Source organism: Euwallacea fornicatus, chromosome 5 (genome assembly GCF_040115645.1).
Source record: "Euwallacea fornicatus isolate EFF26 chromosome 5, ASM4011564v1, whole genome shotgun sequence".
NCBI lineage: Eukaryota > Metazoa > Arthropoda > Insecta > Coleoptera > Curculionidae > Euwallacea > Euwallacea fornicatus.
Window position 1 is genome coordinate 1,263,904 of NC_089545.1, and position 18,507 is coordinate 1,282,410.

General features: G+C 40.0%; 1 protein-coding gene across 2 annotated transcripts in view; it reads left to right on the plus strand.

Moving 5' to 3' along the window:
• LOC136339003 (neuropeptide SIFamide receptor-like) overlaps window positions 1-18,507 on the plus strand; it is a 51,808-nt gene that overhangs the window by 11,536 nt on the left and 21,765 nt on the right. The window lies entirely within an intron of this gene.

The following is an 18,507-nucleotide window of genomic DNA, read 5'->3' on the forward strand; positions in this document are numbered from 1 at the left end:
CAATAATTGTTCATCCTTCAAAAAAGTTGCAGGAACAAATAAACAAAACGATTTTACGGCAGGCACTAAGTGTAATAATTTTGGCCCCTTGCCAGGTAGGGAAGTTCAAATTACCGCCCGAAAACTTTAGCACGAACGAATTTCAATTAAGCGTCATGTGCCAATCTAAAAACCTCTTCAGTTTTTGCCCTTTTTTTAATCGGACTTAGGCGCATAGGGCCCTACTGCAATTTCGACTAAAATGCGAAGTGCAACATCCGCACATAGTTGTCTTTCCTGGCTAAATACCTTAGCAAGCTATAAAGCCGCGTTTAATTCCTGCAAGCATCCTGTAGATCTAACAGTTCTCGTATCTAAAATAGTTTCCAAACTTGATTTCTCCCCCTTTAAGATATAATATTCCTTGAAATTCATGCTATATTTCTGAATATAGTTGATGAATAATGCATGAATACTCAACAAAAGCTCCAGCTAGCTGCAGGTTTAATGTGCTTTTTAATAAATCTCCAAAGTTGTAGGTTGTTGCAGAGCTTCTTTTTAACTATTCAAATGTTCTTCATTTGAATTTTATGGCATTATTTACTCGAATGGTTAGAGTCTTATAACCAGTTCATTCGAAGAATTTCATTATTTAGTTTGAGTCTTGGAAGATTGATGCTTTCTATTAAAAGCTTGCAAGGATTGACAACGAAGCCTCCAGCGAACGCGTATGTTGCCCAAGGCTGCTTTGGGAAATGAATAGATGAAATTCTTTAGGGATTCTGGCTATAAAAGTTGTCTTTTGCAAAATTAAAGTTGAGAATTAATCGACATTTTAGTGCAGAAAAATTAGGTTTCGTAATTTGGGCATTATCAAGAGCGGCGACGTCTAACGGATCGGGCTCTTCATATAAATTAAAGCATCCAATAAATCCCCAATTCGGTGGGATTATTATGGAAATTGAGCAATAAAATTGAAGCAACAAAAATAGTCTTCAGAGAAAATGTAATTCTGCAGTCGAAGCGATAAGATAATCGGGATTTTGGGTGTCATCCAAGATTGGTTTTGTTGCCTCTCATGAGCATTGGAATTTTCATTAAATCTGTTGAAATCAATAACTTATTAGGAATCTTGTGATAGACATTCAAAGTTTAATAGAAATTATAGGAAGAGCTTCCAAGAGAATTCATTGCCCGTTAATAATATTTTCAAGCTATAAATTTACATTTAGCAGTTTTTAGTGCATAAAACATGAGGCTTAATTTAATAGAGCGTTTCGTCTTACTATTCGACTATCGGAAACCCCGACCCTAGGACCCCGATTCGTGTTTTTGTATTAAGCCCAAGTAAAAAAATTTAATTAAACGTATCCATTTTGTGATGGTCCAGAAACAAAACGACAAGATGCACGTAACAAAATTTCAATCAAAAAATAAATGAAATTTCACTTTCAGTTTCATTGAGATGGACGAAATCTCGTCCACGAAATGGATGAAATCAATCGAAATCATGTACCATGTCCAGTTCCATGAATAAAATTTTGTGGAGCACACTGCGCGTGCGCAAATCTACAATCCCTTTTGTCTAACAACGTTAACGACTAGTTTATGGCGCATCTTGAAAACTCCCTAATGTCTCAAGTCAGTTTTAGGTCTCGAATATTTTTTTAAGGATTTTAACGCACTCTTGTTGTAATGAAAGCTTCGGGACGAATAATTATTGACATCTGCTAAAGCAATTTCCAAAAAAGCAATTTTAACGTGTCACAACAAGGGGCAGTCAAGTTCGACCCTGTGACCCTTTTCCCGAACTAGGTCAGCACCCTTGAAGGCCTATTTTTCCCTGTTCAGTGTTTCGGACAAGATTTTAATGGAAATTTGAGGCTCTAGAAGCGACAGATCTTTTCATAACAAATTTTTAAGTGATTTCCCACTTCGTCTAATCAAAATTTTCGGAGGGCCTTTTTGGTGTGTCCGAAGCAACATCTCAACAACCGAATTAAATAGTATTCATCGGCGCACTTACAAATAAGCCATACGTATTCGAGGGTCCTAACGAAAACACTTCTCGTTTTTTCCATTACGTTCCATGTTCCTCTTTTCAATTTTGTCCGTTTTATCCACCCTGTATCTCACTTCCTTGTACAGAAAGAAAGCTGCGAAATAACACAGATACTCGCAATTCTCGCAGCGTCGACTGGCTTTATTTAAGGAGTATACAGAGGGGAGCTTTTGACCCAATAAGAAAGCGAGGCTAATTTATAAATCAGCTGATAGGTACATTTTCAAGTGGAAAGTGTTTCAAAGAACCGCTCGATGCAGGCTGAAAAACCAGGTCAACGAAGGACTAAAGTCAGGCCAGTGAACTTCATTTCCCATTGTCAGGATTAGCACGATTTCATAAACTAGACACCATCAGTAGAATCTATAAAGTTCAATCAAGTCCGTAGAAGCATTAATCATTTTCGTTGCAGAATGCTGCCAGCATTGGATTGAAATAAGGGAAGTGAACTTGTGTCGGAATATCAAATTTGAATTATGGGGTCCGCAGACCCTGACGCGATGCTTTTTATTACCTCACTAAATTCTATAGCAGTTCGGAAGTCCTTTTACCGAAGAGTTACTTTATCGCATCATACTTACCTTAACCTAGTTCAAAATGTCATTAATTACACAGCAAGAACCCAAAATGGATGCCGAAGTGAATGTATATGATTCCTATCTAAGGGAAATTTGGGGTTTTTGCCCTCGAAAGGGGTAGCGATCTTGGAAGTTTTTCTATTGCACTTTGCAAAGTTTGGTCCATTTGATATTAAAAGCGTCTAATTATGGGACCTTGGCTTCGCAGTAGGTCATCAAAACTAGGCCAAACTAGGATCTGTTGAGTAATGGGTGCGATTAAAATAAATAAGTTGAACGATTTTTAATGATAGTATGTGAGAGGGGGGGGGGGATTTCGTTAGGTGTGGTATTTAAAAGCACTTTGGTCTAAAATGAGCTCTTCATTAATTTTAACTAGGACATTGAATTCCAATTTTATTTTATTTTATTAGAAGGGACGAAACTGCTCCTGGTCATGGTCAGTGTTGAAGGGTTTTTGTGACAACGTCCGATTCCATCATTAACCCCTCGCCGACCTTATGGAATCTCGATAAATACTCCAAACGACGGGTACAGCAATAAGTGTTCGTCCAGGGCCAATAAATCTCTACTTAAAAGTCGAAAATATAATATTGAATAATGGCCGTGTCTTGGTGATTTTCTTGTTCAAAAAAGGACCCTAAGAGTTTGGGCCCTATAGTTCTTCAAGGAGAGCAGCATTGTTAAGATTTTAAAATATTTTGTAAGGAGAAAAGTCTCTGGGAGTTAAATTGGAATATTGATTTTTTTCGGTGACGTGTCCATTTAACCCATCAAAAATTAATGGCTTCTTTTTTGAAAAAATGACTTCTTTGATATAGCAATAGGTAATTCTTTGCAAAAAAATAACATTTTCTTAACTGATTTTCCACGTAACTATCTGCAAGCTTTCGGGATCGTGGACTGCATACGGACCCTGGGTGGGGTGAAATAAAACAAAAAAGAATTGAAAAATATAATAAATAATATAATGAAACTACCTAACCTATCCTAACCGTAATCAAATCCATCATGTTTATGTGAAGTGTTTTGCGATTAATTTATATGTTTGTCTTCATTCGGGTAAGAATGATTTCGTTAGGTTAATTTAGGTTTTGATGAGTTCGACTAAGGTTAGATTAGGTTAGCTTTCGTTGCATTATCTATTAAATTTTTCAACTGTTTTTTTTAAATTTTACCCCACTCACTAGCCCTATTAACTCCATAGTTTCGAAGGCTTGCTGATCATCATATGGAAAATAAGTTTAAAATTCGCATTTTTTTTTAAGAATCATCTATGACAATATCAAAGAAATAATTTTTCCAAGAAGTATATGAAAGAATATAAAAGCGATATATGCCATTTTTTCCTTTCAAAATCCCGAAGCAATGATTGGCGATTGAGGAATTTTTTTGGGTTTCGCTGAATTTTACTGTCAGGCCCATGAAACCTTCTCAATAGCTTAATAGTTTAAGTGGACGTAGGAATGTTTTAGTTTTGGAAACGTTTGCCAGAAGTGACATACATGCTCAGTCACCATTTTGTCAGAAATAGAGGTTGAAAAAGATTTTCAAATACGTCCAGTTTTTTCTGACTTTCTCTGAAAAATTCGTCGGGATTCGTCACATTGTACGGAAATTGCCCAAAACTAGGAAAAAGGTAAAAGAGGAATTTCGCCTTTAAAGATAATTTTGGAATCCAATCAAAGCTTCGCTCTCAATTTCTCGAATTCATCTAACTGAAAACATCACCTCAACGTTGATTTTCCAGTAAAAGAGTAACTGTTACTTGCAAATATCTGACTCGTAACATTATCTCGAATCGCTTGGTGGGCATCTCAATGTATATCTCAAAACAATTCATAAGCATACTTAAGGCCTTTTTCGAATGACTACTCCTGGAGACGGGAAGGGATTAAGTTTAAAGCGCCGAGCGACAATTTTATATTGAACACTTATCGCCCACTCTCAACAACCCCCTTAACAGGAGACACTTTTAAAACAAACAATATCCAATTTCCTGCAGGCAGCTGGAAGTTACATAACCGTTTCGCTTAGGAGGAATTTTACGCTGTCATATTACAACCATCACTAACTCCCTCGCCTGCGGTAATTAAGTTAATTTTAAGGTATGAGGAAATTGTTAACAACTGTTTAGGCATGCTCCGTGGCCTCGAAGGGTAGCGACCCCATTATTACGTGCCGGCAGGTATAGAGGCCTCAGTCGAGTCAGGTGCATTGATTTGTTTTCCCCCAGGAGTTCGAGTAAACGCAGGAATTCGCCTCGTCATTTCTGTTTTGATCGCAATCGACAAGTCTCCTATTTGTTTTGAAAGCGTGCACATTGCTTTATTGTGAAGAAAAGCCACTTCCATGAAAGAACTCAAGGTGCCAAGAAAGGGGAATAAGTGGCTTTTCGAACATGTCAGGCTCATTAGATTTTACGATGACTTAGGCAATTTCTTTGGCTTAGGGGAATCCGTAATTGAACTGCTGCAGCCGCTTTTATTGGATCTGATAATGCCATTTTACCGCACGGAACTGTGGCTAGTTTAATATTTACCTCTTTTATTATTGTTATTATTATTATTTTTTTAGTTTCTGCCGTTCTCCCCTGAAACTGACGATTTTTCTTATGTCGTTTAACGACTTTCTCAATTTGCGAAGGTGCGCGATATTAACCCAACCATCAATCCACATAGTGTTTTCACGTCGTGACTGTGTGCACTCTTCATTCGCGAATACGTAGTCCGTATGATTTATGATGGTTTACGTATGACCGCCCATCAGTATTGAGGATACGAACAGCACACAAACGTCTTTCATACCGTTAGCACGTTCCCGAATTTATGGAAATATTCATAAACCCTGAGAGTTTGTGCACCTACGTGAAACGTCATTCCGCAAGTTCAAGTTTGATATTGAGCCGTAACGAAAGCTTCACCTGCGCCCCTGAGGTTGCCCCATTACAGTTTTAGGGAGTTTTAAAGCAGTCGTATAAGCTCTTTGTTCCGCTCATACGCTTTACGACTTTGCAAGTAAACCTATTGTGGCGACTTCCCATTTCGCTAAAGGAAAACGCTTTAATTTCAAGAAATACAGCAGCAGCAGAGAGAAACTACAATTCGATTGTTGCCAAGTGGAGGAAATTCATAGCCAGCGTTTCTCTGATTAAACAGTATAATATTTTGCCATCCTCTTTAAGGAGATTATCAGCGTTCACATAACTCTGCGACGTATGATTCTCCATTCGCTGTAAGCGAGGAATCGATTTTTGTTCATATCGAAGACACGGAATCTTTCTGATTTCATATAGCGATTGTTAAGCAACATCAATTTGTAGATTAAAATAATATAACTTGGGAGTACCCGGGTGTGACACTCGTAAAAATCGGCCTCTCGCATCAGTAAATTAACCATAAACTCGAGCCCCATCTTATTCACATCTCTTAGCAGTTCAGACAAAATGTCTCCGGGTAGAAATCTCCAGCGATTTAATTGATTTAATGCTGGCAAAATTAAGTTTACAGTTTCTTTTTGAAAGCAGCAGTTTGCCATAGTGGCTAAAATTTGCCTAATTCGGTTAACTTCCTTTTCAGAATTAACGGACGGTGAAATTGTTTTAACTTTACCGAAACACGATCGGGGTTTAAATATTCATGTTTTAATGACTTTTAGCTTAACAGAGCAGGTATTTTTAATATCTTGGGGCTCTAATGAGGCGCATATAAAGTAAAAAAATGGGGAGAGGCAAAGTGCTTAATAAATCACAGCAGAGTAGCTTTCTAAATTTTATTGCTCTTCCGCCGTCAGTCAAATGAAAAATTGTGCTTTCCCCGAGAAGGAGAGAGAATGAGGTGGAAAGGACAAAATTCGCATTTTTGTTGTGGATACTCCGGAGAGCAACGACCTTTCTCCTAGCTAAATCAGCGACTGGTCAAAAATGTTTTATTCCACATATGCTCCTCAAGATATCAAATAAACGTTCCCTGAAAGGGTTCATATCTGGACTGGCCACGTGGAATCCACAATCATCTGGAACCAATCATCCCCACACTTACTCCTCTCAAACCTTTTGTCTTTCGCAGGCATGGAAAAACCTTTTTGATGGCGATTCGGAAATCGCAATCCATATCCCTTGAATATCCAACATTCTGTCCGAGAAATGTGCCGCAAAGGCCATGAAATCATTTTTCATCCGCAACTTGGCCTTAACTGAATCTGACCTTGGTAATCGAAATGGTCCAAAATGAAGCAATTTGTCCTCCTTCGCACGGACCTCCCATGCACTGTTCTTTTTCAACGTATCTCTTCTTGTTGCCAAGAAAACAATAAATTTTGTCCGCATTCCCGCTTTAGTTCATATCTCTTTGAGCGTCTATTCAATGCGTTTATCTGTTGAAAAATGGGACTCAATGGATGGTAGATGGCGATTTAGAGGTGATCTCAGAAACAATGTATCATCGCTCAACGGGTTGTTAACGTGAAAAGGGTTATTAAAGAGGTCTACGTTAAAAGAATTTTGCCTCAAGATTGGCCTTTTGTAGCGAATTCGCGATATTCGCGCAATTGGATTCAGAGCCCGAGTATTATAGTTTTATTTCTTGAGAATGCAAAATAAGGGTCTGAGAGCCTCTTCTTAGTCCTTTTTATCGCTAGATACCCCATTAAGTTCCTCTTACTTTTACGTTCTTAATCAAATACCGCTATTCTTTGAAACGTCGCTCCCGCTTTTGGGCTGTACAGAAGACGCGCAAACCACAGTTTTAAGGTATTCCCAACGGAAAAAGTCGAGAGGAGTTAGATCGGGAGATCTAGCCGGCCGCTCGACGGTACCGCCTCTGCCAATCTTAATCTACCAACAACATTGTCGTCAAGAAACTGTCGAACCGATAAATCGGTGTATCCTGTATCTCAGCATTTTATCCTCGTTAGAGACTTTTTGAAGATCTACCATTCAAAGGTCCAACCACTATTACAAATTTAAATTAATAATTAAACAATATAGTCAATAATTAAAGAAGTGCCACATAGGAGAGAACCTCACCCAGCAGCTGACTAGCATTCATGCTTTCCTTAGACCCTTTAAAGGCAACAAGGCGCGACTTGCAGCTGCCCTTGGCCTAAACCAAAAATTGCAATTATACAAATCGAGGGTGTGTCTCAATCACGTTTAGCAGAGTGTCAAACGTGTCCTGTGAAACTGTATCGGGTAGCTCTGATATCGATGTATCGTTGCAAAACAGGATTGTTATATACGAGGCCTTTGCCGAAACTGAGCAAGCTTCCGAACGAAAACTACTTAAAGCTCATTCAAAGCATTTCACTAATGACACCTTCTGCACAGAGCACGAGTTATAGGTACAATGAAGTCTCGAACCGCGTAACTCCAGCGCTTCCAAACAGCCTGCATAATATTAATCCCATATTCAAATTCCTCCTCATACCGCATACCTCAATAAACCCAATTTCGGCCCATAAACCACCAGGCTGGTGGGTATAAATATTTCCTTCGCAGCAGGAGGCGTCCAGGGCAGGATATCAATCCAATGCACTATTGGCCTTGGCTCGGTTCGTTCTCCTTTTCACCTGAGCCGGCTGACCAGGTCGGCGACCTAGTTTTGCGCCGCGACGCCCGCGACGCCGCATCGTATTTAGGCCGATGACGACGACGACGACGTCGAAGATTCACTCTAATTGCACCTGCGTGATTCCGCGGATACGCCGACGCCGAATTCGGCAGGAAAGCGCATCCAGCAGGATTTATTTGGATCGGCTTCCAGGTTTATGAGTAGATTTTAAAGATTTTTCCTGCTGGAGATGTCACTTAAATAATTAGCCAATTACGCTGTGGAGGATGTTTTTGTGTTGAGAAGCCGCGAATCGACCCTCTTTCTTATCTGGCTCGCAGGAATTGAGTTTGAGAGCGGGTATCCAAGAAGGCTGACGAAAAAATCATTTAGTTTGATAATGATTTACGGCAATTAGTGATAATTACAGAATGGAAGCAATGAATTCACTAGTTCGATTGGAATGTGGCGAGATTTACGATCAATTGAGTCTCGTAACCGACTTTTTGGCCTATAAAACACATATTGATAATTGGTAAAGTAGCGCAACTAACGTGAATTCTTAACTAAGTGCTCCAGTGTTTAACGATGCGAGTTAAATTGATGAAGTTGTTTAATTAAGGAAGAAAATTTAATTATGCAGCTGAAAGTTCAGGGATTTTAATCTGGCCTCTGGGATTGGTGTAATAAACTTATGGTTATAGGATGGAGTACCTACATTGTGACATGCGACTACAAGAAAATTCCATTTGCCTCCTTCGTGAGGTTACTGACTCTCCGCGAATTTTATCCAAGATCTAAAACCGGCGCAAAATATTTCAGACCGTGCACCATACCATACATTCCAAGCCACATGTTCCGTACCACACACCGAGTGTATTTTTTGAAACTTGCCACCTCCCAGATACGTAGAAGTGCAAGCTGAAGTCGAAAATATGAGACAAGTCGACCTTAGAATGGAGAGGGAAAACGAAGAAGGAAAAAAGTTCTCACCTGCGACATGGACATTTTAGCCCTTAAGTGGCAAACGTAGGTCCAGTGATATGTCATTTTAAAGGTCTTCAAATTCTCCAAACAACGATGCCGAAGCTTTACTTTTTTTTATTAAAGTTTTTTCATCATTCTCGATTTTTCGAAATATGTTCGAAATGCTTTCCATTGTTCTCCATGCAATAACACATATGGTCTTCAAACTCTCGTCGCACTTCTTCAAACAGGTGTCGTCGAATGTTAAGACAAACATCTACAATTCTTCGACCTAATACTTGGAGATCTTCTACAGGAGTCGGGCGAGTCACGCCTTTAAGATACCACCAAAAGGAAAAGTCGCGAGATGTATGGTCGGGAGATCGGGCAGGTCACTGGAGGGTGCCTCTTCTGCCAATCCATCCATCGGGAAAATTATGATCAAGAAACTGTTGACCCGGCGAAACGTAATGCGGAGAAGGACCGTGGTGTTGGAAATGTGATAAATCCCCACCGACTGTTGGACTTCATTAATGAATCCACGTGTTCTTCAGCCTTGCCTGTCATCGTCGTGACATCTCTTTGACCTGGTCTTGGTTATAAGTTGTTTAATCAATCGCAGACTGCAACGAGGCCATTTCAATTTCTGCATTCATCGAACTAAATCTGAAACCTCAACAATTTCATCGAACTTATCACCGTCACCGTGCGACTCGTACCACAAGTGTCTCTGGACCGTGGTAACGCAAAACCTGAATAAAGTGATGAAAAATCTATGCTTCGCTTTTTCTGTTCTTATTGGACTTGAACGGAAATTATTCAAATTCGTTCCAAGCAGGAGATTGACTCTGGAATACATTCGGGCTCGCAAGCGGGCCCTGGCATATTCCAGGCGAGGAATTTTATTTAAATGACGAAAGTTGGCAGAGATTCGTTCGGAAAACGAGAGTCATTAAAATTATTAGCACAACTTAATGAATGGATTTCCCAGCGGAACTACCACAATAAACCGTAGGTGGGTGAGTGTTAACAAGGAACAGGGCTTAATTACTTCGCAGTGTGGGAAATTTACATTGCCATTATTCATTCCCATGGAATTAATGGACTTGGTTTATTTTACAAACTGTAAGGAATTATCTTAATTCCGTTTTAAGTTCCTTTTCAGAGGTGATTTTCGGTTTTTTGTTTTAAAAATTTAATACAGTATTGAAGTTACCATTCAATTTTCGGGTAAAAGGGTTTATTAGACTAGCTAGGAAACGCTAAGGAATCGGGGCTAACAAGCGTTCCTTTCTAGTGCGTCAGCCTAAAATAGGGCTTAAATTAATGCAGTAATTCCGCATTTTCGCGTTCAACAGGGTGAATAAAATTCACAAATTGAAGCTAAGCATCCCTGTCCTAGCGTCTCTTGAATTTCGTCAGTCAGTGGCGGGTAGTTCTTTCCTGGACGACTTCGTGCATATACGCGTCAGAAAAATACCTCTTCTTTTTTCCCACATTCTATTACCTTCTTCTTTGCCGTATTTAAGCAATTCTAGGAACGAGCTATATACATTTCCTCCTGGATACATATTCCTCTGCAATTCGGTAACGACTCTGATTGAAGTGCCTAAGTCTTGCATAGACAGAATTAGGTTAAGTCCTGAACCAGGGATGCGAAACTGTTTCGAACATCATAAGAGAAAAAGTCAGTTCTAGCGCCTGACGAGGTTGCTACATTTCTGTGGTTGAAATGTCGCTGACCAAGTACGTTTGAGGGCAAATAACGAAAACGTCAAGAAGGAAAATATCTTGATTTTATCTTTTAGCGTCATATCGGCGGTAGCGCTAGAGGTGATCCAGAGGTGATAGGTGTTAAGAGAGAAGCTGAGGATTTGGCCGCATTAAAAAGCATACGTAGACGCATCCGACTGGTCCACCGTTGCTCTTTATATGATTAAAGTTTCGGTTACAGCACAAGCGACACGGGAACGCATTTTCTCCTTAGGCTGGGAAATTCTTCACCGTCCGATGTATTCTCCAGACCTGGCTCCGTCTGATTTCCACTGATTCGGGCCAATTCGGTGTCATATAGCTGAAAAGCAGTTCGCTGAATTTTAAGATGGTTCGATAATTGTATTGCCTCGAAACCACTGACCTTCTATCGAGGGGCGCCCATCGTCTACCCGATAAATGGTAAAAGACCATGGAGAGTAATGGACATTATTTTGACTGGTAATATTTTCAATAAGCATGCTTCCAATGAAGCTTAATTTCACCAAAAAATGTTCAACTTCTATTTGTGCACCTATTACGTAGGAGCTTATAAATCGTGAAATGATAAATGAGTTAGTTGGGTGTTCCATATATTTGCTCAAAGAAAAATGAGTGAAACTCAGGGTTTTTCTCCAGAAATATCTAGTCAAGAATTTCCTGAAAACGGCTTTTATTGAGATTATTTTCCTAATGCATTAGAGCTATTTTCCCTAAGTTTGCAGTGGCAGATTAGAGCATTTCAAGTCTTGGGCCGGATGCCACAACTGACGCGCTTGATAACTGAAATATGATTTTTTAATTACCCCCACATTTTTTGTATATTTAAAATTAAAATCTCACAAAATAGCTCGTTTTTCGAATGTATAATGCAACCCGCAACTAACAATAGTCCCAAAAATTCCACATGGCTGGTTATGAATATTTCATTTTGTTTCCATTCCGAAATTTCCATGTTGCAGCCCCTTTCCATATTCAACCACCTGTCTCTAGAGATCGTCATATGCGTGGCCTGGCTTTTAGTTAAATTGTAATATCGCTTAAGGTACGTTCATGTTTGACTGAATTAAAAGCACGCACATTACTAAGACTCTTGCCAAAATCTAGATTCGATATTCCAGAAAGCTTTGTCCGAATTTGACTTTATTGGCATTTCAGCTGTACGATCGGTGGTATAAATGGGGCTTAAAGGAATCAAAGTTTAACTTGGAAGGTGAACTTAAGCTAACAAACAATGGCGGCTATGTGGGGGTCTCGGTTACCCGAGCTTCGTGAAGAATTGAGGACACAGCTGTAGTTACAAAAATTTACGATTTTCCAACAAGAGTTTGAAATCAAGGTTTAGCAGTCCCATAAATTTCGAATCCTCATAATATTGAGTTATGCGTGTTTTGCTTCGCAATTGGAGGTAATAAATCCAAGGTTTAATACACCTCATTATTGGTTATTGTATACTCTCTGGATCCAAACAAGAATCTTATGAAAATATACACTCTGTGATCCCTCCATCCTGCCTATTCAAATATTATGATTTATCATCCCCCAATCCCGAAGGCATCATAAGCTTGTAATATTCCAACTTGTGCAAGTTTAGGACCGACTTTCCTTAATAACTTTCCTAATGGATGCACCGTTGTTGTATCACTGCCATGCTCAGTTTTATGTGTATCATCTCGGCTTAAAAGCAGCCCCCAGTAATTAAATTGTAATGTGTCGGGAACACAAGACACAGTTTTGTTCTGGAAATAGTCTTGTCTTAAGCCAGAATGTGGATTTCATAAGAACGATTTATGAACGGATAAGGATTCGTCGTTTGCTGCTGGCAAGAGGAAGATCTTATGTGATGTTCCTGATGAAATAAATGATTGTTAAAAACTCGGCATTCATATTTGCACCAGGATCATTGGAACAGTTTCCCACTGCTCAGGTTGCTCTGCAAGGAGTATCCGTCTTGTAGGGGGCGACGTTGAGCGACGGCCTGGAGCGGCGGTTTTTCTTTGGGGCAGGGGGAGGCGATTAAGAATTTCGCCCAGGGCGCCATCCTTGCTAATGCCAGTCCTGTCTGTAAGTCAATGAACTGAAATACCGACCTAAATTGCGCTAATCAACATCTGAATAATCCAAACTCTTCTATTGATCCACAAATAACGGTCAATTTATAAGTTTTTCTTATTGAGTTTCCTTCGCCATCCGAAGGTCTTGATGAGGGCAAACTTTTGCCATCAACACAACTGTTCCATTTCTCCATTTCCCCTAAATAGATACACTTCTAATCCACGGCAAAAGGCTGATACCCGTTAACGATCGGGGCAGTTGATTCTCAGATAGTGGAAAAGCTTTTAACAGAATATTGAAGAAAATACGACAAAAAATTTATATGAAGGTGAAGATTCGCACACATTTCGCTAATGAAACAGCGACGATGAGTATGATTTTTTTTTCTTTTTGCTAGTAGCTTCTGCAGTTTCTGAGATATTAAACTCAAATTTAGGACGTAAACTGCACGTCACGCGTTACATTAATAGAGCTGCGCTCTATACCTCTATAGGGTTCTCAATTTTTTCGCTTTCGCCCGCTCTCCGCTCATGGCCCGAAATGAACTTCTTGTTCAATCGGGAAACTAATCAGGACCCTGCTGACATAATTAATTCTGACGACGACATAGATACGAGGATAGTCCCGGGACTATCCGACCTAATACTTGAAGAAAACAAAAATTTTTGGAAACTGTTCCACTATTTCTCAACATACATAGTCTCTTTTGAGATTGAAGCATTCTTTCCAGTGATTTTCTATACCTCTTATACCCTGTTTGTGGGAAATAACTTCGAATCTTTCAAAACAGACATCAACCTCGAACCCCTTTCCGCCTTACCATTTTTTCAAATTTGGAATCAAAAAATAATCCGAGGGGGCTAAGTCTGGCGAATAGGGTGGGCGAGGAAAAAGTTCGTAATCAAGTTGATAGACTTTGACCATCGCGATAACGACGCTGTGGACTGGTGCGTCGTCTCGATGAAAAAAGATTTTCTTTCTCGTCGAATGCGGTCGCCTTTTCCTAAGTTCTTCGCTAAAACTTTGCAAAACATTTTTTGATATTATCTGTTTGTTTTTCTTTTAAGGAGATAATCAATAGAAAATTTTCCCTTGTGCATCCCGAACAACTGACGCCATCATCATTCCTGCATATTCCGAATATATAATTTTCGCCTTCTTTGGAGCCGATCCTCCTCTCTGAGTCCATCGTTTCACACCTGTGTGACCTTATAGGTGTGAAACGATGGACCTATGGTTATAAATCGACGGAAGAACTCGGCTTTATTGCCGCGAAACTTTGCCAAATACTCTCTTGAAACATCCTCATAGCATAATATCGGGAGTGGTCAGATCTGGAGTGTCATCGGGTCGACCACTTCGGAGTTTGTCTTGGCAGCTCGGACGACCTCGTTTATACTCTGTCACTTAATATTTTACAGGTGTCGACGAAGGCCCAGATTCACCCAAAGTGGAATCTAACTCCGCTCTCATGTTAGATGGAATAAGACCTTAAATTGAAACACGTTTTCATGACCAATTTTTTCCATGTTCACAAAATCTCTAAAAACGGCCCCGAAACAAAGACATAAGATTTTTTAAGGTCAAGTCTTAGTCATATCGGAAAACTTTTAACAAAAAAATCGCCACCCATATGTCAGGTCCAGTCCTTCTGGGTCTATCCATTTGCCGACACAACATCGGGGTTTTAGGGTCGGATCGCGACGCGTAGGGCACCGCAGACATCACGGCACTGTCGTCTTAAGCTCAGTTACCTCCAAATCTCTTGAGCTTTATTATCCAAATCCTCATTCTACGACACCACTTGTTTATTGTACAAATCAAATCGCATGCGAATCCCACCCGGAGCCGGCTTTCAGACGAACCCGGAATATTAATTCAATGGGACGACGTGACAAATTGCGCCCTGCATGATTTTCCGCAATCTTGCCACTCGAATAATGGTCGGGGCTTTATGAGTTATTGACGTAATACATTCCTGGATTGCCGCACGCTCCTGCAGCTGCTGCGGCTGGATAGAGGGATAGGTCAGGGAACGGTCAGAGCACCAGATAAATGTCGGTACTACGTATTAAATAATACACAGTTTACTATACGGTCTTGGCCTGGATTGCAGCCTACGACGGATGGTTGACTATTTCGGTCAGTTATGGGAAGTGACTTTCATATATTTTTCATGAATCGGGGTGAATTATTGATGTCTGCATCCGGGTCTGGAAACATATTTGTTGGCCAAATCGGACGCAGACAGATTATTTTGGTTTTTGGTCTAAGTTTTTTCTTTTCGGCACAGACGGCTGCAATAAAGATGGAGTGTTGCGAAAGAGTTGCAAAATGGAAATTTGCAAGGAAAATTCATTGCGGCTATTCCGTTGATCGCAAGTGATTATCACAGACGGAGAATCAATTCGAGCACAATCTCAGCTTTTAAAAGGCTTAAACGGCAAAATTCAAAAAATATACGTACGAGGAAGAATGATGTTTCCTGTGCCACTCGTGGCATTATGCAGTTGCCGCAGAATCCCAATCGTTACACAAAACTGTCCATTATCGCATTTGAATTTTAGATCAGAGTGTGTTATTTACGTTTCAAAATAGTCGCTTTTATTAGAGAAAATCGAGTAAACGAGACAAACCGCGTATCGATGGGCATTTGAGAATACCGGCGCCAGGACCTGGAAAACTCCAATCCCGGGCCGTCCAGAAGAACGTCGATGCAAATACCCTGATCTTCGGAGGGTTAATCAGTTGTAGATAGATTACTCTTCGATCGAAAGTTCGGTGCTTTTAGGGCAACTCTCAACCGGAACTGACCATAGAGTGGCCATCCCAGATAACAACTAATGCAACTCAGCTCAATAATATCTCGCAGGAAATCGTTTATCATTCGGAAAAATTTACTACCTCCACGGGAGATTTTGAAGCTAATTCAAGAGTACCATAAAAACTTCCACAAATTCCCCCGCTGGGCTCGACGTCGGTTTGCTTGAAATCCCATTTTTGACGTGGCCCTTTACAACCGGATTTTAAAATTCAATAGGAATATGCACTTACTTAGTATTCATCTTCTACCGCAAGTGCGCTATTATTAGCAAATTTCGCCTTATTCATACTTTTTCATATCCTTATGCTCAACATTGTACTGCCTCATATTACGAACCGAGCTGGATTGAACGCGTTACACGTAATCTCTTTCTTTAATAGCATCGATGAAAGGGCAGAATTTCATTTCTGAGGCTCCAATATTCTTCCGAAAATGCCACAAAGAAGCCCGATGTTTATTTGCTTGATTTAAGGAGGGAAGGGGCCACGCTAATATGCCGGACTGTTCTTTTAATAACCTCCCCTTTGGTAAATAAAATCGTGTGTTCGAGACGCTTAGAGGACGTTACACTCAAAAAACAAACAAGTGGTGTCGAACCAATGGCCGTTTATCCCTCTTAAGTATTTTCTTGAGAGTTCGTGACATGGCGTGCGAAATTGGCCAATCTCTGCAAACAATCCGAGCGACTTTCCATTTGTTCCGGGGAATCCTGCACCTCCTAGACGACGCTATTTGAGCACACAAAAGCACTGCATATCAGACTGCACATTCCAGTTTTATTGTCCATTATTTTAAGTCATTTTCAAGTGAAATAACTGGGAAGCAGCATGCGAAAAAAGCAATCCAAACTGCAGTCGTTCCACCATTATCAATAATTTGGCACCAAATTGGAACTGGTTAATGCGATTTAGCTCACCGTAGCATGAAAACCCGAACATGTGGGCCTCATGATGGATCGCAAATGGGGGTGAAGGCCAATCGAACATCCGATGGAATACTTATGCAACCGCATTGCCTTTGCCAATAATTTACGAGGATAGTCCCGGAAGTACCCGCCGTGACATATAGATGGCGATTTTCTTGTTAAAAATTTGCCTATATCACATAGACCTAACCTTAAAAGCTTTGCGGGTGCTGCGTTGATTTGGGTTTGTTTTGGGGGCGTTTTAGTGAACGCTTTTAGAAATTTTATGAACGTGGAAAAAATTGGTCATCGAAACGTGTTTCAATCGAATGTCTTACTCCATCCAACACGAAAGCGGAGTTAGGTTCCACTTTGGGCGAATCTGGGCCTTCGTTAACGCCCGTAAAATATTAAGTGGCAGAGTTTAAACGAGGTCGTACGAGCTGCCAAGACGAACTCCGCAGTGGTCGACCCAATGACACTCCAGATCTGACCACTCCAGATATTATGCCATGAGGACGTTTCCAGAGAGTGTTTGGCAAAGTTTCGCGGCAATAAAGCCGAGTTCTTCCGTCGATTCATAACCACGGGTCCATCATTTTCCACCTGGGACGGTGGAGAAGTCGAAACAACGGACTCGAAGGGGAGAATCGGCTCCAAAGAAGGCGAAAATCGTTCAGCTTTCAGAAGCGGTGATGGCAACAATATTCCGGGATGCATATGGGATAATTTTTATTGATTACACCGATTTACAGAATTGAACTTTTCCTCTGTTGCCGGGAAATTTTGTAGCTTTTATAGGATATTTTATGGGATTTATTAATCCTGTTTATAACATGTTTATGAATTTCTTAACGATTTTTTGGGCACCTCCAGTTTCTTCGAGATCTGTTTTTTGCTCGTTTTTATTTATTTGCTTATAACGTGCAGGTTTTAAGCAAAATCACCGTGCTACAACCATAAGCAAAGTTTTGGCATGATGAGTAGTCCGAAAGGGCGTTGCTCAAATAATAAATACCCTTTTCGTTACGTATGTGGTGAATGTGTGTGTGAAAATGCTAGGAAAACTATCAACTATTACGTGAAAAACACCTATTTGCTGTATTTTGGCTCGAGGCCGGATAAAAATGATAAACTCTGGACTCGTGATCGTGTTCGTGAATCATGTAGTGAATACTTGAGATTATGAAAAAGCAGAAAAGCGAGTGCCTTTAAAGTCGGAATCCCAACTACACATTTGGCAAAAAAACGAAAAATCGTCTGGACAATTGTCATTTTTGTACTGTTGATATAAAAGGTATGAATGGAAGAAGACGAACTAAATGGCAGAATCCAAATACCACATCTGTGCAGCGTCCCATAAAACATTCGGTTCAAGTTCCAATTCCTTCAGTTTCAGTTACTGAAAATGTATCTGAACATGAAATACGAGAAAGCGTAGATTCTGCATCGACAAAAACTGATACTGATTTTGAAAGTTTACCAGATAAAAAACCTCAATCCTTTTCGCAAAATTAATTAGACGATCTTGTAAGAGATCTAAATCTCTCTGAATAATCATCAGAATTGTTGGCATCGCCATTAAAAGAAAAAAACCTACTCGCTCCAGACGCAAAAATTACTTTTTATAGGGAATCAGAGGAAAACTTAAACTGTTTTTTGACCAAGATGACGAAATTGGATTCCGTTTAGATATCAAAAGTTTGTTGATAAAATGGGTTTGACGCAATATCGACCAAGTGCATTTATTAAGAGTTCAAAACGTAGCCTTAAATGCATTTCGTTATATAATGTAAATAAATACGCTGGGATACCTCCTGCTCACAGTACAAAAGTAA